The sequence below is a fragment of the Etheostoma spectabile genome, chromosome 1 (genome assembly GCF_008692095.1).
Source record: "Etheostoma spectabile isolate EspeVRDwgs_2016 chromosome 1, UIUC_Espe_1.0, whole genome shotgun sequence".
NCBI classification, from domain to species: domain Eukaryota; kingdom Metazoa; phylum Chordata; class Actinopteri; order Perciformes; family Percidae; genus Etheostoma; species Etheostoma spectabile.
Genome location: NC_045733.1, coordinates 30,357,736 through 30,366,050, shown reverse-complemented (window position 1 = coordinate 30,366,050; position 8,315 = coordinate 30,357,736). Strand labels below are relative to the sequence as shown.

Here is an 8,315-nt window from a genome sequence, read left to right as displayed (position 1 = left end):
TTTGGGGATGGTTATAACTTTGTATAGAACAGACAGGGTACTCGGGGGGGTGGGGATTAGCCACCTATATTTCTTCTCTTTTATCTTCTGAACTTATTATGCCAAGGAGAGAGCTGTTCATTTTGAATGCTTATTTGTTATATTGTTTTTCATGAAAATAGCAGAATAACATAGGTAATATCTATAGACTCCCACTTCCCCTGTTGAATCACCAAATTGTATTCTTGCTACTATTAATTCCTTAGACTAACAAAATGAGTTGATTCTTCTGTGGATTTCAATCGTATTGGCTTGACGTTGTTCTTCTCCTTGAAAGAACTTATTTATGGCCTTAACCTTACCCAACTAATTACTGTTCCGACTAGGGTGACCAATAGGTCCAGGTCTCTTTTGGACTGGATCTTGGTTACCCACCCAATATAAATTCTCATTCTGGTGTATTACCTGATTGTTTTAGTGATCACTCAATCGTTTTTTGTGTTTGGAAATAGATTACCACTTCGCGCCTAAAGTAATTCGGATAAAGACCGTGTAAAAAACTACATACAGAGGCTTTCATCCAAGATTAATTAAATTAATGGGCTAGATTTTCAAATGATCCTTATGTTGAAGATTGCATGGAACTATTTTCTTTCAGAGGTTTTTAAAGTCATAGATAACAAGCCGCACCTGGACATCAGTAGGTTAAGGTAGTTCATTTACCTTGGTTGATGTGATTAATATATTATTTAAACAACGAGTAAAGCTTGGGTCAGATACCGAAAGACAAAGGATGATGCGTGATTGTCTAAATACAAGAAATAAGAAATGTTTGTACTACTAAAAACCGGAATGCAAAATCAATTACTATAAGACACTTTTAATCGCTGATTTCAAAAACCCAAAGCAGTTTTGGAAGAAACTTAACTCTTAATTACCAATACCATAAAATCTCCTACTAAACTTAGAACAAATAATATATCACTGACCCTATCTCTGGCCAATGCCTTTATCAACATTTTCTTTCTATCTGTTGTTCTCAATCATCTAGCTTTTTCATTCTAGTATAACAATATTGTGAACGATAGCGCATTTTAATTTTCAACAATTAACCCTTTTGATGTCCAACAGGCAATCTTAGAATAAAATCCTCTACTGGTGCTGGTCCTGATGGTCTGGATATTAAGTTTATCAAACTCTCTCGCTACATGTTCTTGCTTCCGCTTTGTGATTTATTTAATTTTATCACTTTCCACCTGTGTAATCCATTAATGTGGAAATTTGCAAAAGTACCACCACTACTAAAGGTGGGGATTCACTTGATGTATAATTATAGGCCAAATCTCCATAATCAGTAATGTAGCAAGATATTCGAAAAACTATTTTTAAGCATGTCTAAATATATTAATGAATTTTCTATTTTGACTCCAATCAATCTGGATTTAGAGCTAATCACTCTACAACAACAGCCCTTACTATTTTACCAATGATATTTTTTCGCACAAGATAACAATATTCAAGGTCAATTTTTATTGACCTCACTAAGGCGTTTGACATGTTTAATCATTATATTCTTCTTGATAAATTATATGCTATTGTTCTTTCCAATCTCGTCTGTCTATGGTTAATGCATATCTTCCCTATAGACGTCAAAGTGTGTCTCTTAATGCTACTCTTCACAGTCTAGTATAATTGAAACGGGTGTCCCTCAGGGTTCTTCCCTAGGCCCTTTTTATTGCTACTTTTTATAAATGACCTTCCTCAAAATTGCTTTGACTGTCATTCATCTATATGCCTGAGACACAGTTATATATACATCTAAATATAAATATCTGAGATTTCAACCCACTTCATTGATTTTAGTCGTATTCAAACATGGTATACTTCTATCTGCTTTTTGAATAATAAGAAGTCTTATAGCATCTTTTTTGCAACTAGATCTGCACTACATAAGCAAAATAACTCTCTTGAGGTACAATTTTCTGGATGGTACACCTTTAATAACGTCAAGGAGTTAAATATCTGGGCCTCTGGCTAGCCTCAACTTACCTTTAGACCTATATGAATTCTCTTGTGAGAAATAAGTTGTAGTTTAAGAATGGTTATCGCTCAATTAATTGTTTTACAAAACAGATCAGATTAAAAATTTATCCCAATTATTATTACCTATAATCGATATGCAGATGTTTTACCAGAACACTGTAGAAGTGTATTTATAATAGTCTTGCAGATTTGTCCTGAGGTGTCCATTCAGGACGCATCATTGTCAACTGTATCATTCGTTGAATCTTTTATCACTAAATGCTCGAGTCAGTTTCACTGGCTGCGTTTGTTCACAAATGTATTTTTTCAGATATCCATTTTATCTGAAACACATTGATTGCATCAATCATCCTATAGCCTCAGAGACACTGACCATACTTTTCTTTTCAGTACCACATATATCTAAGAAATTGGGAGGAGAGCTTTTAAATTTAAAGCCCTTCCGATTGGAATGGTTATCCGAGGTCTTTTGGAGCTCTTCCTCCCTTTCACAGTTTAAGATGTTCCTTTATATATTATTTGCATACAAGCTGCAATTGTTTTTCTCATACTTGTATTCTATTTGATACTTATACTGATATTTTTATTTTATTTTTTATTTATTTTTAATGTTTGTTTGGTTATATGTATGTACATGTACAGTAGTATGCAATGTATTATGTGTGGTGTATATATGACTATATTTGTAAGTACTTGTGTAAACTACGTGCGCATGTTATTTATGTGTGTATATTTGTACATACTATATTGTATATTTTTTATTTTCTCAAACTGTTATATTATATATTATTATTAACTATACACTGTTTTTTTTTTTGTTGTTTAATAATTTATGGTGGAATGGGAAGGATATGGGTGATTTTGGTGTTGATGGAGAGACTTTGTTTTTGTTTGTCATATGTGCGTAGTTTGGGGTGTGATGTTTTATTTTTATTTTTTTATTTTTTTGTTTTTTTTATTATCCCCTCAAAATGTTTTGTTTTTTCTTGTCTAAATGTGAATGTACTGTATATTTTCTTTGCTTTAGGACCCCCTTGAAAACGAGATGTCACATCTCAAGGGATTATTCTAATTAAAGAATTTTAATCTGAATTAAGTATCACAAGTAATTTTCTGATACAAAATGTTCTAAATTGTTGGAAGTAAAAGTAAAAAAAACTTTGATTCTGAACTTCATTGTGGGCTTCCTCAGACTAAGCATACATCGGGGCTTCCACACCTCTTTAACACTCAGTTCAAAGTCTGACAGGGAAAACAGAAAGACTCTTTCACTCCAATGTACACAAGCCTTTCTTGCAAGTACGGGAACTAAGATACGTAGGGAAATGTATCGTAGTAGTAAAAGTAAAGTAAGAAATAATAAACAACAATAAAAGTACAGTATCCTGAAAATTCACTTAAGTAAGTTACAAAGTATTGTACTTTGTTGAATTGCACACATGACTGGCTTTATAGACCATGTTAAACACAACATCGTACTGGAGGTGTCTGATTCACCCAGCGGGCACAGCCACCACAGAATGAGGACGCATTTTATTGGGACTTCATATTTTCTCTGCATCTTCAAAGTAAAAGTCAGCAGAATGTCACTAAAGGGCCACGAGGCAGAAACAATCCACTGACTTTTTACTGGAAGACAGTACAGGTGAGGACAGTTTGACTCTTAACCAGCAGATAAATATTGTTTGGTAGTTTACCCCATATCCACCGTGCTGTCTTCCAGTTTGGTTCCGTCCTCCACACCGGGGACGTCTCATGAAGCGTTTGCTTCCTGACCTCGCTGGCCGAATTCTTTTCGTACTAGGGGCAACCCCAAGACCGACCCTACAATTGATTAGATTAGATTATTATACTTTATTCATCCCACGGCGGGGACATTTTGTTGTCACAGCAGCAGCATTTTTTCATAAAAGCAAAAAACAAAACACACAAACTACAATACAGCAAACACAGAAACTGAAATATGTAGACTGCATAGCAGCTTGATTGGTTGGGGTTAGGCATTGACCTTGAGTGGTTAATATTAGGATAGCCAATTGCAGGGGATAGGACCTGTACTGTGGACACGATCTCGCTGACGTTTGTCTCTACCAGTACTTTACAGAACAAAGATTTGTATTTAAGCTAGTACCTAACTTCCACTCCAATAACCCCTGCAAATAAACTCCATGCCTTCTCTTTTGGCGTGGATACGTGGTGTCCAGTTCTGTTTTGTGTTTTGCTAAATGGATTGGATGTTCTGCTGTTTCACCTCTGGTGGATTCATCAAGCCCTGACTTATTAGCAGTATTGCCTCTGGGTGCAATCCTACTATGGCACACACACAGACCTGCCCTTCAATGGCATTTACCCATATGGACTACTTTGATACGCCACACACCTGTGAGGTGGATGGATATCTCGTGCAAAGGAGAAGTGCTCACTAGCACAGATTTAAGCATATTGAACAATATTTGAGGAAATAAGTCTTTGTGTACGTAAAAATCTTAGTCTTTGAGTTCAGCTCATGAAAAAAGTCTTTATAATTTGTTCAGTGTGTGGCATTGCACCTTTATTTCAAAAACATCTACGTTTCTTTGTTTTGTTTGTGCAGAGAAGAGTGTGTTGGGGGTGGATTGCCTGAAGTGAGATGTCTGGTGTTGAATGTAACCTCACCGCTGAAAAGCTATTAGCATTTGCCTCTCTTCACACCTACTCACCACAGGACAACGACACCCGCCAAGCTACTCCCGGGAAGTGGATTCTAAATGAACACAACTTCATGGTCTAAAGTGCTGCTGCTTTAAATTAGAGCAGGAGTCGGCGCTAATTATTCTGGTTATACTTCACGTGGATTATATTGTTTTGTGAAGTCGGAGATAAAGATGGCAGCTGGTGATCGGGTCTCACGTTTCACTGGGCTAAGTTGGTACAACTTTTCAGAAAAAACAAGTTGATTTGTAAGACTACTGGAATCAGAGATTCACATTTAACAAGAAAGTGTTGTCCTTTTCATATATCTATACCTATCTAGCTATCTATCATCGTCTATATGATTATAACCTCCACTGTTTTGGCTTCAAGGCAACACGGTCATTCCTGATTATCTTTCTGTGGGACACTCCCTGGGATGTTTTTGTTCCAATCAGTTCCAATGACTCTGCAGAAGCTGGTTGAACTCTGACTATAGTCACTCGTCAACGCACTCATTTCTGAGACCTTCTGACACTTTCCCAACCTCTGACACCTCCCCACCCAGAGTGACCGAATAATAGCCTAATGTATTTACATTTTCTCAGTCGATTGTTGTACAGTTCTCAATCACAATTGACACTCTTAAAACTGCTTGTTCTACCTTCAAACAATCTAGTGCACAAGAAAAAGAAATTCATCATTGTGTTGGTGCCAATTACAATTGCTTTTGTACATGCATGCCATTGATCATGTATAAATGGTCTGCTGTTTTTTACTGATCAACTTGTTTTTTGGTCATGTAGCTCATGATATAATGTCTGGATGTCTTTGAATTGTCTTATCCCCCCAAAAAACATCTATGGAATCATTGAATAAGTCTTTCATTCATGGTTGAACTCATTGTCAAATCGTAAAGCAAGTTTCCATTCAGTTATTCCAATCGGCCTTATAGACTGGATGTAGGACACCATTCCATTACGATTCACTGAAAGAAGTGATGCAATGTACGCTGACTTTAGTTTGACGTCTGCATCCGATATATTACTATTCAGCCATGTTTCAGAAAGTGTGATAACACTAGGCTTATTGTAACATAGCCAAGCTCTTAGCAAATCAATTTTATGTATCAAACTCCTAATATTCAAATGAATAACAAATAAACCTTTACCTATACTGATACCACCCACACCACCCACCCAACACACACACACACACCACACACAGGCACACACACACACACACCACACCCACACAACCTGCTGTCACAAATATCCGGACCATCCAAGCCCATATTTAACTGACACGTCGCGCAGTTTGGGATCCAATGGACGGGATATTAAATTTAGGTTGATGCTAAACTTCTGGCCCCCCCGAACAAAAGAGACAGGAACACTGTTTCACTTTATTGGATTAAAGGTGCACAACCAAAACATTTTTACGTGATGTTTGGGAACATGCCAGGTGTGGTGTGTGTGTGTGTGTGTGGTGTGTTTTGTGTGTGTGGTGTGTGTGTGTGTGTGTGTGTGTGTGTTGTGTGTGTTGTGTTTGTGTGTTTGTGTGGGTGTGTTGTGTGTGTGTGTGTGTTGTGGTGTGTGGGTTTGTGTGTGTTCCTGCAGGGCCGCTCATGTTTGCGTGTTCATGCAGAGTCGGGGAGAAGGTGGTTAGCATCAGCATCGCCCACCTGGAGCCCTCACCCCCCAAGACAACAAGGTAGCGTCCTCCTGGGACAACCTGCTGTCACAACACTCAGTCCCCAGTCCGTGCTTATGAAGTCTGTCTGTCGTCCTGTCTCTCTGTCTGTCTCTCTGTCTGTCTGTCAAACCATACATACGAGTTTACCTGCATTTTAAACTGGGCCTCCACTGTCATAGTTGGCGAGCTCTTCAACACTGTGATGGCTCTAAATATTCCAGACTTGTACACACCATCGGTCTAACTAGACCCCCCCAGCGACTAGTATACTGGACTGGTTTACACAAACTCTGAGACGGGAGAGACTGGTATACACCCTCTATAGGACATGAGAGACTGGTACACACACTCTCTGAGACGGGAGAGACTGTATACACGCCTCCCTAAGACATGAGAGCTGGACACCCCTCTCTGAGCCGGAAGACTGGTCCACACCCTCTAGACATGAGAGACTGGTAACACACACTCCTCTAGACTGATAGACTGGTATACACCGCTCTAGACTGAGAGACTGTACCACCCTCTCCTGAACGGGAGAGACTGGTATACACCCTCTCTGAGACAGGAGAGACTTGGTAATACACCCTCTCTCTATACATTAGAGACTGTCTACACCCTCTCTGAGACAGGAGAGACTGGTATACACCCTCTCTAGACATGAGAGACTGGTATACACACACTCTGAGACAGGAGAGACTGGTATACACACTCTCTGAGACAGGAGAGCCTGGTTACACACTCAATAATGATAGACGGTATAGACACCCTCTCTGAAAAACAGGACAGACTTGTATAGCACCCTCTCTGAGACCGGAGGCTGGTATAAATACACCCTCTCTGAGACATGACACCTGGTATACCCCATCGTCTGAGACAGTAAGACTGGTATAAACACCCTCTCTGTGAGACAGAGAGACTGGTGTATACACCCTCTCCTGAGACAGGAGACTGGTTATACACCCACTCTGAGACAGGAGACCTGGTATACACACACTTGATACCGGATACTGGTATACACAGCACTCGAAGACAGGAGACTGGTCTACCCCACTCTGAGACAGGCAGACTGGTATACGCACACTTCGAACAGAACAGACTTGTATACACCTCTAAGGACATGAAGCTGGTCCAACCACCCTCTCTGAGCAGAGAGACTGTTATAACACCCTCTCAGCATTAGAGACTGGTACGCAACCCTCTCTGAACATTATGGTGTTGTTGTCCTCTTCTGAGCATACGTGTGTCTTGTCCCCTGCGTCAAGGTGAAGGTGATCCTGGCGAGGACCGCCGAGGGGCGACGGGTCACCTCTGTCTAGCATCGACGGGGACGACGGCATCGTCCGCATGGAGCTGGACGACCAGCTGAAGATCCTCAACTAGGTTCCCTGTTAACGCCTGACCACTGATACCATACAGAGACACACACAGAGACACACACATAGAATACCACACATAACCACACACACCCGACGGACAGACCCACCCCCCCCCACCAACGACAGACACACCACTACACATAGAATCACCACACCAGACAGACGAAACAGAGAGAGAAAACACAAACACACACACACGGAGAGACAGACCACACACATATATCCACCCAACCACATGCACACCCACACACACAATGGAGACTGTACAGACCCACCACAACACACACACACACACCCCGAGACTGTAATTAGAACGGTGTATATCTTAACTAAAGAAAGACATGTTGGTAATTTAGTTTATTTGGTTTAACGTCCCCCTCGCGATACTCTTCCCCACAGAAACAGCCGATAGACATGTCATCCCCTCCCCCCCGTCAGACCCCCCCGTCAGGACCCCCTCCCCCCCCCCCGTGGTTTTGTATTTTTTGTATTTTCGTTAGCTTTGCTGTATTCTCAGTGGTTCTAGTGCTGTTTTAGTTCTATTTGAGTGTT

General features: G+C 40.1%; 1 long non-coding RNA gene across 1 annotated transcript; it reads left to right on the top strand.

Annotated features, from left to right (window-relative positions):
- Nucleotides 1-6,318: 6,318 nt before the first annotated feature.
- LOC116687295 (uncharacterized) lies at nt 6,319-7,935 on the top strand. The gene is made up of 2 exons (XR_004331503.1): nt 6,319-6,405; nt 7,650-7,935. It is a non-coding gene; the product is annotated as an uncharacterized LOC116687295 (long non-coding RNA).
- The last annotated feature ends 380 nt before the right edge of the window (nt 7,936-8,315 follow it).